Consider the following 19,371-nt stretch of genomic DNA (forward strand, 5'->3'; position numbering starts at 1 on the left):
GCCTTCACTGTGCTCCTGCCTTCCAGCACCTTCTCTGAGTTTCTCAGACCTGTAAAGTCTGATGAACTGTTAAACATTAACAGGGCCAATGACAGTCCATTCCCATAAAGAGAGTCTGCAAGTCCCAGTAATTTAGGAAGGTTGGGGGTGGGGGGCTTTGGAGGGCCGTCTGGAGAACAGCAGGGTCTGTCCCTACTGAGTGCCGGCACTCTCAGGCCCAGCATGAGCCCACCATGCATCTAATATCACTGTCTCTATTTTAGGGAGGTGAAGGGACTTGCGTGAGAAGGTTACCCAGCAGGGAAGTGGCTAAGCTGGAGTTTAAACCCATCTCTGCTGCCATGTAGACCTGGCTTGCCAAGAACACTCAGTCTACTGAGTGGGCCAAGCATGGCGACATCCCAGGATTTTTTAACAAGCTTTGTTGAGATATAATCCACATACCATACAATTCTCCCACTCAAAATGTACAGTTCAACGGTTCTTATTCTATTCACAGAGTTGCACAACCACCCACACAATCAATTTCAGAACATTTTGCATCACCTAAGAGACCCCACACTCTTCGGCTACCACATGCCGACCTCCCCAGCCGCCCTAGCCCTAAACATTCAGTCTATTTTCTGTCTTCTGTATATTTGCCCATTCTGGACATTTCATATAAGTGAAATGATCAAATATATGGCTTTTTGTTCCTTGGTTCTAGCACAATGTTTTCAGGGTTCCTCCATGTTCTAGCATGTGTCAGCATTTCATTCTTTTTATGGCCAAATAATATTCCCTTTATGGCTAGACCACACTTTGGTTATCCGTTTATTAACTGATGGACGCTTGGGTTGTTTCTACATTTGACTATTATGAATAACGTTGCTCTGAATATTCACGCACAAGCTTTTGTGTAGATGCATATTTTCATTTCTCTTGGATTTACACCTAGAACTGCTGAATCGTATGGTAAATCCATGTTTAACTTTTTGAGGAACTGCCAGACCGTTTTCCAAAGTAGACGCAACACTTCACATTCCCAGCAGTGCTGGATGAAGGCTTGGATTTTTCTACATCGTCCCCAACACTTGTTACTATCTGTCCTTTCATTATAGCCGTTCTCATGAATGTGAAGCGGTATCTCGTTGTGCTTTGGGTTTATATTTCCCACTAATAATACTGAGCGTCTTTTCATGTGCTTATTAACCATTCCTCTGTCTTCTTTGGAGAAAGGTCTATTCAGATTCTCTCCCCATTTTGTAAATGGATTGTTTGACTTCTTATTATTGAGTTGTAAGCCGTCCTTATATACTCTGGATAAAGTCCGCTATCAGATCTATGATGTGCAAATATTTTTTTCCCATGCTGTGGGCCACCTTTTCACTTTTTCGGTAGTGTCCTTTGAAGCACAGAGGTTTTAATTTGTTATGAAGTCCAATGTATTTTGTTTTTCTTCGGTAATTTATACTTTTGGTGTCGTAGACTTCCCTGTTTTTTTAAAGCAATATTTAACATAGAGAAATAGGCCCACACCAAAATAGCAAAAGCCATTGATTCTCTTGTTGTTTCAAGCTGAGACTTTTAAAGAATTTTTTTAATGATACTACACTTTGATCCAACCATAATTTGATGCTACTTGTGAAAATTCAAATAAGAAGGATACGATACATAAGGAATTCTAGGCAAAACGGAAGTATGCATCTGACAGGGAATGAAGGGTAAAGTCAGTGTGTAGAATTACATACACAGGGCTTCCTAGTGGCCAAGGCAAAGAGGAAAATGCAATGAGCTATAAGATTCACAGGCCGATGGGACAAAAGTCTATCTACAGCTTAGGGGATGCCTCCCTTTTCCTGGCGCAGAGGCCAGAAAGAAGTTTCTCCTATGGCTCCTCCTAAGGGGAGAACGTGTTTGGGCTCAGCAGCTAGAAGAGAACACGCGTATAATGTCCCCAATAACCTGTTTATCCACAGCTGAATTCCCTTCCCTTCGTGTTTCCAGACCACACTCTCTTCCTCCCAACCATTTTGCCCCACGTGAAATTGTCCTTGTAGTCATCTTTTTAAAACACAATATGAGTACCTCACTGCCCTTCTTGGAATTCTGGGATAGCTCCCAGTTGCCCTCAGGATAAAGTCCAAGCTCTTTAACTTGACTTACACGAAGCTACGTGATTTGACCCGAGCCTACAGGAGCCGGTAACTTCGGACATGTCCCCGACTCTGGAGCTCAGCTTGTCAAGGCCTCCACTTTGAGGCCTCACTCTGCTCTCTGTTCTCTTAATTCACTCACGCTTTTAACAAGGACACTAGCTTCATCTTTGTCCAAGGCGATAGCAGGATGCTTATACTGCCAGATCCCCAGCAGAGGGACAGACTGGAAAATTACAAAGAAACAGGTCTAGATACTCAGTAGGTTGGATAATCCGAGGCCATTCATTCACCGCAGGTACAAACACTCTGCTCATCCAATAGGCCCTGCAGATGAGCCTATTAACGTAATACGGAGGAATTTGGACCCTTCACGGTGATAAAGCTAACGATAAATTCTTTTCATTGCACTGTGGTAAGAAGGCATGAGGAGACGCAGTATTGGTTAGAATAATTTCCTTATATACTGGCTGATGCAAAATTTAAAAAGCAATTTGTTCTTGAATTAATATTACATTATAAATATTAGAATATAAATATTCTTTATAAGAAAACTTGACCCTCCAAATCAATGCCCTTTCATGAATTTTATTAACTGAAGTTTGGTTACAGAGGGAAAGGATGACCACCTTCTAATTCTCTGTACCAGTGTTTAAGAAAATAAAAGTTTTTAGAAATACAAGAGAAATCAGTATATGTTCATTATAAAAAAAAAATACAGATAAACCAAAAGAAAAAAATGACACTTTCCAAAGATAATCACTGGCAACATTTTAAGACATTTTCTTCTGTATTTTTACTGTGTGTACATATATGTATGTAAATGATCTATATATATATATGTGTGTGTGTGTGATTTTTTTTTAATGTCCTCCCACGGAGAGTTTGTAACCTGTTTCTGGGTACTGTGAGGACTTCAGCGCCATAACCCCCGGGCTGCGGTTTGGCCACACTAGGCTTTATGTAACCGTCTATTGCACATTTGGGTGTTTCTCGTGTTTCTCCTCCTCCTCTGGTTGTGGGCTCAGGGTGACTTGGAGGCTGGTGCTGGAACCATTGTCTTTGACGTACTGGGCTCTCTGTGACTTGAAAACATGGTCCCTCTCCTGGTAGGGCCATTGCGACTTGTAATAATGGCGCTTTGTGGCTGAATGAGAACAGGGCTCTATTAATCCCTCTTTGTCTGACCTCAGCCAACCTCGCTCTCAGTGAAAGCAGGATTCTTAGGCCCTTGGGACCCTATTGAGCTGTTGTCATAGCGATTGGTGCCGGGGGCAGGGTCACTGGGCCAATGTCCCTAACCAGACCATCTCTGTCTTAATGACACACACAGGTCATGGCTGTTCAATCGCAAACTCGGAGAGGAACATGACTAACCCTGCTGTTATGCCAGTGTTTGTCCTGACTGCCCTGAAGCTGGGGTCCCCTGAAGGCTGTCTGAGGCCTGGCAGACTCTCCCCAGGAGGGGCAGCTCGGCTCACCTGCCCAGGAAGCCCCCGGGGTGCTCTGCTGTCCCCCATGGCCCTGGGACCACGCCCAAGCCTCTGCAGGCTTGCACCTCAGAGGACACAGCATCTGACGTGAACCCTCCCCACCGGGGTGGCCCGGAGAAAGCCAGACAGACAGGTCGTTTGCTGCTTCACACAGTGAAGCTTCTTGTTACCTGATGTCAGGGCTGGAAGGACCTTGGAGACTATCGGGTCCACCTCCCTGTTGTACAGATGGAGAAACTGAGGCCCAAGGAGCCAGATCTGATTCCAAACCACTTGGCAAGTCAGGAGAACATTCTGAACCAGTCAATCCCGACCCCCATCTCTAAAAAGGAACATGTTTGTAAGACAGTTGATATTTTTACAGTAAGTTCGTTAAGGTTTTTTCAAATTATTATTATTACCGATGTAGTCCAAGAATACATTTTCCTTGCGGGGGAGGAGAACATTGCAGAGAAGGTTCAAAGTTCCTTTGGCCTCTGTCCTCAATCCCAGTACTCTCCCCTGAGACAGACTCCCAGTTTGGAATATATACGAGTCTGACTTTTAAAGTGCCCACATCTCACTGGCTTGACCTGGGTGCCCAGGATGATCGGGGTAATGCAGGCTCATGTCCCCAACTGGGCATGAATCCTGGTGGCTCACTGTGGCTGGGAGCATTGCCCACATGAGAGGCATTTCCCTGGCCCCTGGGGTGGCAGGGAGTGTGGGACATGCCGGCGCGGCTGTGTCCTCGCTCAGCCCTGGGCTGTGACAGCTCTTCCATCTTCTTGCCCCAGTTCCTGTTCTGGAATCCCAACAGCCCCTGCTACTGGCCTGGATTGGATGCCGGGAGCCTGAGCAGAAAAACAGAAACTTTTCCAGCAGAGTTTAGTAATCTCTCCAATAGGCCACGGCCCCAGGGGAAGCTGCTCACTCAGGCTTCAGGTCCCTGTGCCCCTCTTGGTTTCCACACACCCTCACCCTGTTCCAGCCGCTCCCCACCCCCCACCTACCTCCCCAGCACCTGTCCACTCCGTCCCATATGCCAAGGAGAAGCTCCGCTGACCATCCCTGGAACTCATGGAGAAGGAGGAGGGAGGTTTCAAAGAAAAATTTAAAGAGCATAACAATGTATCCGAAGTCCTCAGTCTTAATGGAGCGAAATGCCGACACTGAAGGCAAGAGACGGGGAGGAAAGAGGCTTTCCAGGCACCCCTGCCTTGTAATGTTGTTAACACCGCAGAGGTTTGGGCTGGGAAACAGGAAGCAGCTCTTTTTCCCTTGAATTTCTCTCAGTCCCAATCTTTGAGAACCTCCTAGAATTTCAGGATACACCGCTTAGATTTCTAAATGCATAGAAATCATATCTAGTCATTTTCAGGGTTGGGTTTTTTTTTAATTAGTTATCATCTTTATTTTTTTCTCAAGCAAAAAATCTTACCCAGAGCTTTAACATGTCTGACTTAAAAAAAAAAATCAATGCGTTTTCTCCAGGCAAAGTAGTTTGCTTGGCAAAAGTCCTCTTACGTCTGTAGAATCCTAAGGTTTCTTCAGCCCGGTTTTGATGACCTCTCACCAAAATCAGCCTCCACCTCTTGCAGCGGAGAAAACGGAAGCAGGAGGCTCAGGGGTTTGCAGAATAAGTCAGCGGCAGGTCTTACACCACCCGGGGCACCTGGAGATCTGGCCGGGGCTCAAACACTGGCACAAGACCTTCCTTAGCCTGAAACTGTAAATATGGACAAAATCAGAGCTTGTGAGGACACTTGGCTAGTCTGAGGCTGCTGGGGGAGAGGGGAAGGGAGGGGATCATGCTGCCATGGTTACCCTGGCCCAGGAAGTGACCTTTTGCTCCAGAGTCCTGGAACAGATGCCTCTTTCCCGCTGGGCTGGGGGTGGTGGGGCATGGCCGAAGCTAAGGTGGCTAAGCCTTTACAAGGCTTATAAACCCCCGAGCTCCAAGGCCACACCATAAACATGGAGGGAGCCCAGGGTCCCTCCCTCCTCTGGGCGTCCCTCTTCATGTGGAAATCAGCAATGATGTGTGCGTGTGGCCATGAGGGGTGGCCCTGAGCTGGACCTCCAAGTACAGTCAAGTAGCCCAGATCCCACCTAGAGTCCAGGGAGCCAAGGGCCCTGTGGCTGCCTCGGGTCTGCACGGAGCAGTCACCTATGTGGGGCAGATAGGTTCCCAGCCCAGGGAATGCAGGAGGTGAAGAGACACCAGACTCCAAAGAAGATGAGACACTTGTGGGGACAAACAGGGAAACAGGCACTTCAAACACAGTAGAAGGAATACTTTGATGTTGGGGGAATAAAGTATAGAGAGAGGAAGAAAAGGCCACTTTGTCTCCATATGTGAGTGGCTGCTGGAGGGAGATCAAGGTAAGCTTCTCTGACAAAGTGGTATCCTAGCTGGGGTCTTGAAGGATGAGTAGGAGTTTTCCAGGAGAAAAAATGGGAGGGATGGAGGAAGAAAGGGAGAGATATTAGCATTCAGGATGACAAAGCAGATAGTGTCAAAACCCGTGAGGGCCTGGACAGGAACAGGGAGTACCTGGTGTGGCCACAGGTGGGGCTGCAGAAGTGTTGGGCAAACAGAAGGGAAAGTTACCAAGAGATGTAAACATTGGGGTCACATCTTGTGGGTCAGTAGTTTTCAAACTACTCGTGGCCCAAGAAGTGTGTCAGGAGGGCCCCCAAACAGTGGGTAGGGAGTAAGCTCCTGGTCACTCCTTCCTCCATCTTATATTCTGGGGCTCCACACAGGAAAACCATTGAATTAAGTTCCCAGTGGTATAAAAAAGAAAAAAAAATGTGAAAAATCCAGCGAATCTTGTTGATTCACGTCAAACTCTGGCCCCTGGCTACCCTCTCTTCTTGGCCGCTCAGGGACCTTGGGGCCCTGAAAAGGCCTCCTCCTGGGGGAGCCCAGGCGGGCACTGAGGGACAGGTCGGCCCAGCTTCCCGGCCCAGCAGGGTCTCTTGGGGACAGCTCCCTCCGCAGGCTTGCTTGGCTTTGAAGTTGTTGTGCTTGTTGTCTCATTTGCATTTATGTCACCGAAGAGTCAGCAGGAACCAAAATATAGAACTAGGAAAGAAAACAGCTGTGCTGGGAAAGGCAGCAGCGCAGAGCCGGCCGCAGCCCCTCCGGGGATGTCAGTGGTCCAGACTCTCGGGCTGTGGCTGTCATCGTGGCTACAGGCCCCGCGGGGCCCAGCTCAGACCCTCCCTCCTCCATGACGCCTTCCTGGTGCCACGTGGAATGACTCCCTCCTTCTGGGTCGACCTGCCTCATTTCGAGCCTGAAAAATTGTGACCATGAAGCTAGCGGTTCAGCAGGATCCGGAACCCCAGGGCTACCACTAGGCCACAGGGCACCTTCGAGCGCAGTAGGAAACAGTGGTCCATCTTCTAGGTGGGCACAGCTCTGCCCCAGGGCACGGGGCTCCCACTCACCCAGCCGGCCCTTGCCTTTCTGCCTCACCTGGAAGGTCAAGAGCTGGTGTGATTCCTACCTCACAGGTGGGAAACTAAGGCTCATTCATGTTGGGCCAGCTCCCCCTAGGCAGCCAAGGCATCCCTGCTGATCCGGCTGCTCTGGCTGTGAAGTCTTCCCAGCATTCCCAGGAGGGGTGCGCGGGGCTCCGTGTCTCCTGAGGAGTCCTCACTTCGGGCAGCTGAGGAGGGCGCTGGGCCAGGCCCAGCCGGGGCCTCGGCCGTGTGGGTCCAAGCCCCAGGCCAGAAGCCAGCCTCTGCCGGCAAACACCACAGCTGCGCCAGAGTCCGAGGGCCGTGCTGGGCTCTCGGCTCACTGTCCTGTGGCCTCCACCCCAGCCTAGAAAAGGAGCAGTGTCTTCACCGGGTCATCGAGGGGTTCCCAGGCAGCAGCTCACACTAGCTGCCTCAGAGTCACCAGCTGAGTTAAGCAAGGACTTCCGGTGCCACGCAGGCGTCCACAGACCCGTGTAGATGTGTAGCCCGAAGCGCCATCACAGATCCCCTCACCGAGCCTTCCCACACTGTGGCGCCCACTCTCCTCCCCTGTCCCCATGGCAGACATCACTCACTGACCACGGTGCTTCTTGTAACCCTGGACTGAACCTCAGAATCCTTCTCAACTCTGCTCCAGGCAGCCACAGCGGAGCTCTTTGGGTCACTATATAAGAAGAATCCTATTTAAGCTATCCCTCATGTGTTTGAGAGCCCGGATTTAGAGATGAGGAAGCGGAAGGCCAGCGACAGCTGTGAGGGGAAAGCCAGTGTCCTGGCTACCTCCAGGCCCAGGGCTCTCTCTTCTGGGCCAACATCCACCTCTTCTCAAGTGGAGACTCTGGGGGTTAGGGATTTTCAACCAAATGTAGGGGTCGTATTTTGGGGGAGTCCCCCCACAGTTAGCCCTGCCCATGTGTGTTCCTTTAATGCCCACCCTGGAGGCCTTCATCCCATGATTTAGGCATCAGAAGGACCTGCCCCCACCCTGCAGCCCTCCCCCATGGCAGCTCTGGAGGGGCACAAGGGCAGCAGGGCCCGCCTATCCTCCCACCCTGGTCCCTGGGCACACGTGTCTGAATGTGACCAGGGCAAGAATCAGCCGGGTGGGAGTAAGAAGGGCCAGGGAAGATGCAGGGCCTGAGGCTGACTTGGTTTAGGCTCAGGGAGTGTCTGCAGAACCAACGACCCCCTTCTAGACTTACACTTGATAAGGAGGATGCTCACAGGTTGACCTAGGGGCCCTCGGAGTCCAGGTTGTCCCAGGAATTCAGAGAAGTGGGGTAAGCAAATCTGGGAACTCAGAACTCAGCCTGAGCAGAGGCCTGTCCATTCACTCATTCCTTCATTCATTCATTCACGAATTCATGCGTTCCACCAAGGCTGCCCGGCCCCAGGCATCCAGCTGCGGGGACACAGCAGTGAGCAGAACTGGCAGAAGCAGCCCTGCCTCCTAGGGGAGGGCAGACAGCACACAAGATAAAGGAGGAAAATGCATGTGTGTTCAGCGTGGTAAGCGCTGGGGGAAGACACAGCAGGAGACCGATAGGAGCCGCGTGCAGCTCTGGGAAGGACCATGGCGCAGCTCTCCCAGGCAGCGGGACCCGCGCCCGCGGAGCCCAGGCCCAAGCGCACCTGGCATGCTAGAGAAACGGCAGCGACCCTGGGCCAGAGTGGGGGGGGCATGAGGGGACAGCGGTGGGCTGAGGTCTGGGGGCTATGAGGTGGGAGGTGCAGAGGTTGGGTAGTGTAGGCCCCGGCCCGTGTAGACCTGCGATGTGTAATGTAATGACCTGTCATGGGTTGAATTGTGGTTCCCCCCAAAAGATATGTCTACATTCTATCCCCCAGAACCCGTGAGTGTGACCTTATTTGGAAAAGGTGGGTTTTGTAGATGTAATTAAATTAAGGATTGTGAGATGAGATCATCCAGGGACAAGGGTCCTTACAAGAGATGCTCAGAGGACGGACAGAGAGCAGAGGAGAAGGCCAGACAATGGAGGGACGCAACTCCAAGCCCAGGAAGGCCTGGGCCGCAGAAGCTGGACAAGGCCCGGAAGGATCCCCCCCCCCCCCCCCCCCGGAGCCTCCAGACGGCATCCGTCCTCCATGCCCGGGCTGTGCTGTGCTTGGACCGGCGGTGGCAGGGGATGTGGAAACGGCCCCTCGCCGACCGGCCAGTGGCCGTCGGATTTCACTGCTTCCCCGACCCGGCCTCCTGGGGCTGGGCTCCTGCTCAGAAAGCTCAGACAAGACCCCACGGGCTCCGAAGGGCCGGGGAGCAGCAGGCCGCCTGCGCGGCCCGTACCGAAGTCTGACAACGAACACCTGACGGTAAATCTGCGAGCGGCTTCTGATTCGGAGCAGCCGAGGCTTTCCGGCGCCTGGTGGCCGTGCTCACGTTCAAGGCTTTTTGTGGCCTGGCAGTGGGTAGCTTCAGGCAAGACTGGGTCCTGTTTCTGTGAAGCAGGAGAAGGGTGTCCAGGCAGTGAGTGTCGCAGGAGGGCTGTTTCTTGCTCCCGGAAGATGACGGAAGGTTTCTCTGATGCTGGTGGCATCACAGGGACACGGGCACAGATGGAGGTGCCCCTCTTCAGCGGCTGCGACAGTCTTTGATCCTGCCCCCTGCATCGTGAGGACAGCTGGAAAGTATCAGCTCCTGGCTGATTGGTCCGGGCCCCCCACCCCGGTGAGACCACTCTGCCCCCATGCCCGGCCTGGAGCCTGGCTGTCCTCCTGAGGGCTCACCACTGCTCGGAGAGGCCAGGCTTGCCAGCACTCAGGGCCTCTACAGGGTGAGTATCATGTAAGGGCAGAGGAGGGGGGCGAGGGCCAGGGTGGGGCCCCGGGTGGCTGTGTGGGAAAACACCAGCTCTGCCCTTTGTCCCGAGCCAGCAGCTTCAACCGTCTGCACCTCAGTCTCCTTGAATGCAAAGTGGAGATAATACACGGCACTTCGCAGAGTCCGACAAGGGTCACCAGAGTCAGTAGAGGTGAGATACCTAGCTCGGTGCCAGGGCTGTGTCCATACCTGCGTTGACTCTGAATCTAGAAATACAGGTTGATCCGGTTACCCACAGTGGGGGGCCCCATCTATCTGTCAGCTCTGTCAGGTGTGGAAGGGTGGGATGAGGGGCCGATGAGTCAGACATAGCTGGGACCTGGGGGAGGGAGATATGGAGAGGAGGGAGGCTGGCCCCACAGGCCCTCTGCGATGACCCAAATCCACCGTTGCCCACCGAGAGCCCCAAAGGCCGTCAACACACCCTTCCACCAGCTTCAGTGAAGAGGAAATGGAGGATGCCACTCACCTGCCCCTGGTGTCTCCCAGACCCTGGACAGCTGGGGGGAAGGGAGGCCCACAGCCAAGCTGGGCCTGAGGTGGATTCAGGGAATGAGGATCAGGCTCAAGCCTGGGGCCAAAGATCATGCACAGAACGCGGAGCCTGAGGTCCAAGCCACTCAGACGGAAGCGCCAGGGCCAGCGGGCTGCCTGGCCTCTGCCCCAGCACCCGCATCTATCCACCTGGCAGGGGTGGGGAATCCAGCAGGGGCAGCCTGAGAACTGCTGAGACCTGCATGACCTCAGTACATTGGCCTCATTCATTCATTCCTTCAGATGTTGACTAAGTGCCAGCTCTGTGCCGGGCACCAGGACACAGCTGTAAATGGAGAGCTGCTGGAACCCGCCGGTCCAGTTAGAGGTTCTGGGGCACAGGAGCCCCCATCCCCTTTCTCCCCGCTTCCGGGGCATGAGACCTTCACCATCCCTGACCCCATAATTCTCCCCAGCTGTGAGGGGGTTGGATCCTAGAGCTGGCTGGGGCTCCCAAGCCCAGGTGTCACGGCTTTTCCTGTATGGCCTTTTACTGGGAAGTGAGTGATCTGGTTGGAGAACTCTTGGTGAGCGCAACATCGATCCCCTCGTGCAGGGACCACAGGGCTGGAAGAAGAGCCTTCCTGCTGAGGCACGTCCGTGCTTCCCCTCTTGGGCGGGGGACAGGCCATAGCACTTGGTGGCCAGTTCTGTGACTACCCGATGCTGGCACCCTAGGACAGCACTCCTCACAGAGGGCCTCCTCCAGACCCAACATGGGACCCCTTTCACTAAGGGGACCCACACATTTAGTTCTGGGCCCCTGGCCTAGCAGCTAAGGGGTTAATGAGTGTGTGTGGGGGAAGGGGGCAGGTGACAATTCTGTACTAAGCACCTGGGACACAGTAGTGAACTGAGAGTCACTGGGACCCACTGGTTTTTGTTTAGTGACAAAAACCCGTAGAGATAGGTACAAATGTACAAAGTCCAAGGTGCCTGTGTGTCGGAGTGTGTGAATGTATCCGGATCCACACTGGCCTCTCGGCTTAGAGGAAAGCAATCATTTCCTCTGGCCCTTCAGTGATCGGAGTCAGTCCTCCTGGACCCAGGGATGTCCCCCCACCCCCCGCAGTGGCATTTTAGCCGACAGGGCCCCCACCTGGCAGCTGGCATCTGTGCTGAGGCTGGGGGAGGATCAGCTCCTGCCCCAGCTCAGGGCTGAGCTGAACCATGGCGTTAAGTAGAAACAGCTGGGCTTTGAAGAGCAGAGGTCCGAGGCAGTGGAACATTAACCTGGGGAAGGCAGCCGTGTCAGATGGAAGTTCTCGAGTGCCAAGTTCAGAGAGGTTCACGCCCATGCTTAACCTCATGGTCAAGGCAACTCCCCAATTCTGCTTCCTACCCGCCATGCCCTGCAGATAGAGCCCTGCTCCAGGCAGCTCTAGGCTGCTGTACCAGGCAGGGGTGGGGACAGGGGACAGGTTCTGAGCGTTCTTGCGGCATGGGGAACGTTCTGGCCTGCACGTTAGTCAGAGCGACCGATGAGCTCACCAGGTCGGCCAGGGTGAGAAGCCACCCCCTTGCTGTTCCCAGGGCCGAGCCTGTGGGCAGGCTGTGCTTTTGTGGTTCGGGCAGCCACACGTGGCAGGCAGCTGTGCAGCTGTGACTAGCTGTTCCTCTCTCAAGGCCCCTCCGCCCCAGGGAACCCGAACCTCCCTGCAGAGACTGTGGCACAGCCACTCACCTTCAGAGATGCGGGGACACACCCGCTGGCCTCCCCCACCCTTCTCACCACGGTGAGGAGGACAGTTAACACTCTGAGACCCGTGGAAACACCTCCTTCACAGAATCTGGGCCCGGTCCCAGGGCAAGGACTCTAGCTTCTGACTTCCACCACCCAGCCAGGCACAGCAAACATCTAAGACCCATCCTGGGAGGGCGCTCTCCAGACAGAACATACGGGCCCTAATTAGATGCCTAATTAGCACCTCCCCTTTAGAGAACTCAGCCCTGGTTTTCTAGTGACAGGATTGCTGTCGACTGCTTCTGGGCAGTCGACCTGCCTAAAGCCAAGGGGAGGCAGGGCTCCCACGGGTTTGAATAGGCCGAGTGTTTTCTGGGGAGGAGGGCGGCCAGCCAGCGGTGCTGCTCCTGAGAACACAGTCTCAGAATCTTAGGATTTACACCGCTTAGAATTCTCTGTCCTCTGAATCTCAAGGTCCTGGGTGCTTACAGGCCTGGAACTTGATGCTTTGGAATCTGGAAGCGAGCTTTGAAGTCACACAGCCCATCCCCATCGGGGCACTTGGAAGTTAAACAGCCTCAGCTAATGGCTCCAACACCCTACCTTCCCCCAGGAAGAGCCTGTCCCTCGGTGGATTGGTGGGTTGCCACGGTCAGCAGGTGCAGGGGCTGGTCTCTAGACAAGCCCTTGAGTAACCTGCGGCAGTGCCCACCCCCACCTCCAGGGGGAGCCAGAGCAGGGCAGCCACACAATTGCAGGGGACACTGTTGCAGTCAGCCTCAAAGGAGCATTTCTCAACTCCCACTAAGGGATGCTGTTCTCTAGACAGAGCCTGGGGCACGGGGGGGGGGGGGGGGGGGGGCATTCGTAGCCAACCATCTGACAACATAGTTGTAAAGACAAGCTGTTCACACATGAAGCTGCTGGCGACCCAACGAAAGACTAAGGATCTGTGTGGTCAGGCAAAAAGTGCTGGAAGGGTCCAGAAGAAACACGCCTGGGCCTTGAGGATAGGAAAGGCTTCCAGGAAGAGGCTGGCTTTGGAGGCCATGGCTATGAAGTCCTAGATTCAGCCCCCTCCCTCAGATTCCTCAAGGATCTACAGATCCCTGCACGGTCTCCACGGCCTGCTTCGGTCCTCACCACAGGCAGGCCAAGGGGGAACTAACACCAGTGTTAGAGATGAGCTAACGGAGGCTAGAGAAGCTCAGAGTCTCACCAGGATCATGCGGTGACTTGGGGCAGAGACAGAGGCTGACCCAGTTCTCCTGACTCCTAGTGCAGTTGCGGCTTCCCACACAGCAGCTCAACCCGACCCTGAGTATGCCCGCGTCCGCGGAGCCCATCTGGGGACTGGTTCTTGATGCTGTCATCTGGACTTGGATTGTGGTTATATTCTTGGTCCACTGGCCCTGACCCACTCTGACCCACCATTCTTGGTGGCACCTAGGCGTCCTGCTCTTTAGGCCATTTGCTCTGAACCTTCCTTCAGGCTCTTTCCCCATCCCCGGCCCCGCCTCCGTCCTCTCTGGAACATGAAGTACTCTCATGACATGCCTACCACCCTTGGAGGGCAGGGGATGGTGCCAGCTTTCCTGCCTTAGAGATCATGCCTGAAGGGAAAGCAACACGACTTACTCTTCCTGCCGTGGATGTACCCGGCGGACGGTCGTCGTGTTTCTACGTGGCCATGTTATTCATAGATGTATGTATGCTTTTTAAAATTGGGAACATACAATTGCTTTGCAGTCTACTTTGCTCAATAACATTTCGTAATTCTTTTTGCTTTGCATGAACATTCTTCAAAAATACCATTTTAAAGGGCTGTGTAAGCATGTAGCTGCATTGTAATCTATTTAATTTTTCCTGTTTTGGAGTAGCTGGGCATCTATTTTTTTGCTACTCCACATTCCCTTTATGGATCATCTTTGTCTACAATTTTTTGTTTGAATTTCTAATTATTCCCTCGGAGAAAATTCCAGGGCATGTATGTTTTCTAGTTAACCATCCTTGATACGTTCTGCCAAAGTATTTCTAGAAGGGTTGTCGCTGACTTCTAAGACCCCAGCAGAGGTCCGAGAGGGCCAGTGTCACGGGTCTGCACCAGGCTCATGGCAATACCAGCAAAGAAAATTCTATGATCTAAAAGGCAAATAATGTTATTTCAAAATTAGAACTTACATGATGATCAAGGACGCAAAAATGCTCAAAATTATCGACCATTTTAAATTTTGGGGGTCAATTCTTTGCTTTCTCCACCAGCTTTTCTAACACAGTTTTGATGGGCTTATTTAAAACGCATCCTACGAGCTCTCTCTACATTGCTGTTGTGACGTTTGTGGCATATGTGTTTTACTAGTGTGTTGTTTCCTTTCATTTTTGTTTTTGATGGTTTTTAACCTCCCAATGTTTTATATTTTTACACAGTCAAAGCCACTGGCTTTTCCTCTTGTGACATTGTCCATTACTTAGAAAGCCCTTCCTGGGAAATAGCTTTTTAAATGGGTGAAGGGGTGCACTCTTCCTCCCCTTGGTTCTCTATTTTTGGTGAATTTTGAACAAACATCCTTTTCCCAAATCCCCTTTTCCCTGGACCATCTGGACCGTGCTTGCTCGTGTTTCTCCCTCCCCCGGGGCCAGCATGTTGGGGTGGGAAGAGGCTCTCACAGTGTACTGATCTCTGGGTGTAGAAACGGGAGCGAGGGCCTCTGGGCTCCAGAAATGGCTTGTTCTCCACCTTCAAGGCGGACATGCTCTGTTCCGAACATTGTCTGCTCTTTCCCGCCAAAGAAATGAAAACACTGTCCGAAAACCTTTTAAATATGCTGTATCTGCCAGCGAAGACTAGCTGTGTGTGGGCCTCAGACCAGCTCTCAGGGCTTATGGCTGCGCTCATGAGCCAGGCTGCCCCAGCTCCCTGGTAGCCAAAATGCCTGGGGGCCTTGAGGGTCTTCGGGTCCGTAATGTGGTCCAGCCATTTGTCTCTGTCATGGGCGCACTGGAACCTTATTCCCTTGCAGCCCACACAGCGATCCGCTGCTGAGCTTGGTGTATGCAACCAAAATGGCACCCTGTGGAGAGTTTGCTGGGCTCAAAGCTGGAATCTCTGCCTTCTGACCGCAGCTCTGCCTCCTTGGAGCTGTACGAACTCAGGGTGCAAGGAGGACCATCACACCAGCTTGCAGGGTTGGCGTGAGGATTAGAGGCGACGCCTGGCGCACAGTAGGCACACAGTAGGCACGGTGAGGCTTGTTCATCTGATGACGATGATGCTTCTGCTGCCAGTGGGCAAACCAGATTCGTGCACGCTCTCTCTCGAGAAGGGAACAGCATGCCAAAGATAGCCAAAGTGTGGGACTGGAAGAGAGCCAAGATAACTCCAGGACTCCAATTGTTATTTCTCTACTACTTGGAGATACGAGATTCTCAGTCCTTCAAAGCATCAAAGGATTTTAGGAGAGGAAATTTGGTGTTGTGGCTAAGCCACGGGGCTTTGAAGTCAAGAGCCGAGTTCCTAACAGTTTCCGGATCTGCCCCTTCCGACTGTACGACCTTGGGCAAGTTACTTCTCTTCTGTAAGCCTTAGTTTCTGTATCATAAAATGGGGCTATCAGCAGTGCCCCTCTTGTAGGGCATGGTGGGGATTAAATAAGATAATATTTATAAAATTAGGGTGAATATGTACCTATCTTCCAAACCAGGACACTTTTGAAGGGGCAAAGAGATGCTATTAATAATTGTCCAGCAACCCAGGACTGCCCCAGGCAAACCAGGGCAAACGGCTACCCGGCACGAAGGGCCTGGCACAGTGCCTGACTCAACATGGCCGCCGCGACAGCGCCGATTTCCCAAGGAGTGTGGGTTCTCTCCACGCTGGGTGGCTCATGCTGGAGACAGAAAGGAACCATCTCAACAGAGCGCCCTGGATGGAGCAGGGGCAAGGGGCTAGGATTCACAGCCACGACTCAGGGGGAGCCAAGAGCCCCCAGAGACTCACCCAGCCCCCGGTGCTCTCCGGGAGGTTGTCTTTCTCGGAAGAAGGTGGTGAGGGACCAAGTGTCTTTCCCAGGGTGGCTGCAAGGGAGCCTGCTTGGACTGGCCCCTCTCTGCTCTGTCCCACGGGATCAAATTAAAGCCAACTCTGCACAAGGCAAAGGCTCCAGTTCCTGCCTGAGTCTGAGTCTGGCCCTTTCCTTCTCGCGTCCCCTGGGGCCCATGCAGAACAACATCTCAGTAGCTGCAGAGGTCACAGCCTTGTCCCCTTTGCCCTTGCGTGGGCCCCTTATCCCTTGCCCCAAGCCCGCCAGACACAGAGTGAACTGCCTATGGCGTGTGCAAGCCCTCTTGGGCCCTCAGCTCTCCTCCCAGCCTTAGCACAAACACATTCCTGAAGACTAGCAGGAACCGGGAGTGACTCAGGCCTCAGGAATGTGCAATCTGATCCCCTTGCTTGGGGGGCAAATTCCTCATTCTAAGGTGGGCAGCTAGCTGGCGAGCCTAGAAGCCCTGGAGGGTCTGAGGCTGCGAGTCTGGTCTGGACCCGCTCCAAAGGAACAGGCTCTCTCTGTAGCAGCTTTCACAAACCCTCCCCCCCACCCCCCGCCCCGCAGACTTATGGTGGGAGGTGGTTGTGGGGTCAAGGGAATGCTCAGGGACCCCATTCCAAGTTCAGGGCCAGAATTCAGATCGCTGGAGCAAGCAGGCTGAGTCTCAGGGGCGGGAGTCTGGAAGCAGAACCATGGGGGGATGGGTACCCCACCCCTCCCCAGGCCCATCCCCTGAGCAGTGGAAGAGGAGAGAAGCCTCTAGATGCAGGACTGAGAGAGCAGTCTGTCCTAGCCTCCCGGCCTCCCCGCTGTCCTGCAGGACGCTGGCTCTCTTCAGTTGGGAGGCTGCAGTCCCGGGTCACTCACGCTCTGCCTGGCCCAGCCTAGGCCAGGGCTTCTTTACGTCCTTGTGCAGTACCACCAAACGATTGTATAGGCAATCTTTTAAAATCATAGAAGAAATCCTGCATTTGATGACTCTGAGGGCGGACATTCGCTAGAGGAGCAAAACACCGGTTCAGCCGAAGTCTGTGAGTCCAGTACCAAGTATGGCCAGTCAGAGACCCCAAGGAACGGAACACAAATAAGAAACACAGGCCCTTTGGCCTGAAACGGACACCTGAGCAGCATGGTGGGGGACCCAGTTCTGGGACGACACCAGGCACGGTTGCTTGCCATCACTGTAAGTGGAAGAGTGTGCTGGCCAGGTCCACAGGACGACCTGTCTTCCAGCCACCCTGAGACAGGTCAGAGAGACCTCAACCCCTCCTGCATGGTCTGGTGAGCACTGGCAATGCCGGGCCCCAGGGGTCACGATGGCCAAGGTGAGGGAACTAACCTGAGAGGGTCGTGGCCATGCCCTTCCTCTGTTGGACGACTCCCAAGCAAGGGGAGCCCACCTCCTCCCACCGTAGAAGATGACGGGGAGCTGCTGTCGCCTTCTCATTCCTCAGCCAAAGTGGTAGCTGGCCAGTCGAACCCTTGTCCCTGGCTCTTGGAATCTGGAGGGAGTGATACAAAGCTTCCAAGAGAGGCTGACAGGACTAGGGAATCCACTAGGGTCCATCCGGGGGTGGCAGGTACTAGCACACTGTCCCAGTGGGGGACATTGTCCAACGGTGCACACCTCCCTTGTTGTCCAGCCTTCCCGATAATCCAGTGTGAGCAGCCCAATATTCTTCCACAAAAATCTTTTTCTAAGTAAGTTAGCCAAAGCTGATTCCTGTGGTTTGCATATGAAGACCAAGTGCAACAGACCAGCGTGTGCCAAGGCGAGCACAGCTCAGTGGAGTTATCCATAGTGCCAGGGCCCCACCTTTGATTGCATATGTCTTGCTCTAGAATCCTTGCTTGATTAAGGTGTGAGCAGAGGCTGGGGGCGTGACTGAGGATGTTGGGTTTGGGTGGGGGAGCTGGTCCTGGAGCATTCAGCTTAGGGTGAGAGTGGCAGATAGGCCAGAAGGTGAGGGGAAATTGAGGCAGTCAGTGGCACAGGGCTGGGGCTCCTTGCTGGCCTGGTCAGAGGAGGCAGGTACCCACCCCATCCAGCTCACAGCTTGGCAGGCACAGAGGGATCAAAGGTGGTTAAGGTGCAGAGGCAGGGGCAGGGAGAACTTCTCAAGAACTGGGAGGAGGGCAGGAAATCGGGGCAGGATCCCAGATTCAAGGACTCACACCTGCCTGGGGCCACCAGTGCTTTCTGCCTTTTCTCTCAGCAGGGCATGGAGTCCTGAAGCCTGGGCTGCCGTCAGAGAGGGTCCCCACTGGATCTGAACCCCGCAGTGAGAGGAGCCGCAGCATAGCAGGTGTTTGTCCCTGTTTGACAATGTCCCTCCCCGGAGCAGGCTAAGCTGAGGCCAGCGGGCTGACAATCCTCCCACTGTCCCTCTGTGGGGACATACAGTGCCCTCCCATCTGCCCCTTAGCTGACCTCTTAGGTGCCTATGAAAGCCGAGTGGAGGAGGGCATAGGTCCCCAGATGGCAAAGACAGGACAGAAGAGGTTACAATGTAAGGGGCTGACATGTATAGGGAGGTGCCTTCTCTGGGACCCTCTCAGCTGGAAGTGGAGAAATGGTCATCCCAGGGCACCTGCAGAGTGCACCATGCCTGCTGCCCCCAGCCCTCCCTCACTTACTCATGCTGCCTGAGAGGCCAGCCTTCCCCAGGACCTCTTTTCCCACCCACCCCTCTCTCTAGCATCCTCCACACCTCAGGTGGACAAGCATCCCAGCACCACCCCTGTCGGCCACCCTCCACAGCCCTGCCTTGTCCCTCCCTGAGCTGGGTGCCCTGTCCCACCCTGCACGGGGAAGGCTGTGTCTCCCGGGGCTGCTCTGTGCAGCCTGAGGCTTCACCTCCCTTCAGCAGGTGTGGAGCCTTCCTCTACAGAAAGACAGAAAAATTGGTAGACAGACCCTAGACTGGCCCCATGTTTTCCTGCCCCACGTTCAGTCCATGATTCCCTCCCCTTGGGTGTGGACAGGACCTGTGACTTGGTCCTAGCTCATAGAATATGAAGGGATTTTGCAGGTGTCGTGAAGATCCCAAATCAGTCGGTTTTGAGCTAATCAAAACAGATTATTCTGTGTGGGGCTGGCTTAATTGGGTAAGAACTCTTAAACATGGGATTGGGCCCCTTCTGAGTGGAGAGCCCGTCCTCGCCA

At 53.5% G+C, this 19,371-nt stretch overlaps 1 long non-coding RNA gene across 7 annotated transcripts in view; it reads left to right on the forward strand.

Annotated features, from left to right (window-relative positions):
• Positions 1-13,048: 13,048 nt before the first annotated feature.
• Positions 13,049-19,371, forward strand: part of LOC113270305 (uncharacterized) — a 32,301-nt gene continuing 25,978 nt past the window's right edge. For 4 of the 7 annotated variants that reach the window (XR_007190788.2, XR_008958178.1, XR_003321782.4 and 1 more), the window contains exon 1: positions 13,049-18,511. This is a non-coding gene — a long non-coding RNA (uncharacterized LOC113270305). The remainder of the gene's footprint in view (positions 18,512-19,371) is intronic. The other 3 variants (XR_008958176.1, XR_007190787.2, XR_008958177.1) reach the window with 2 other exon arrangements.

The sequence above is a fragment of the Ursus arctos genome, unplaced genomic scaffold, assembly GCF_023065955.2.
Source record: "Ursus arctos isolate Adak ecotype North America unplaced genomic scaffold, UrsArc2.0 scaffold_8, whole genome shotgun sequence".
NCBI lineage: Eukaryota > Metazoa > Chordata > Mammalia > Carnivora > Ursidae > Ursus > Ursus arctos.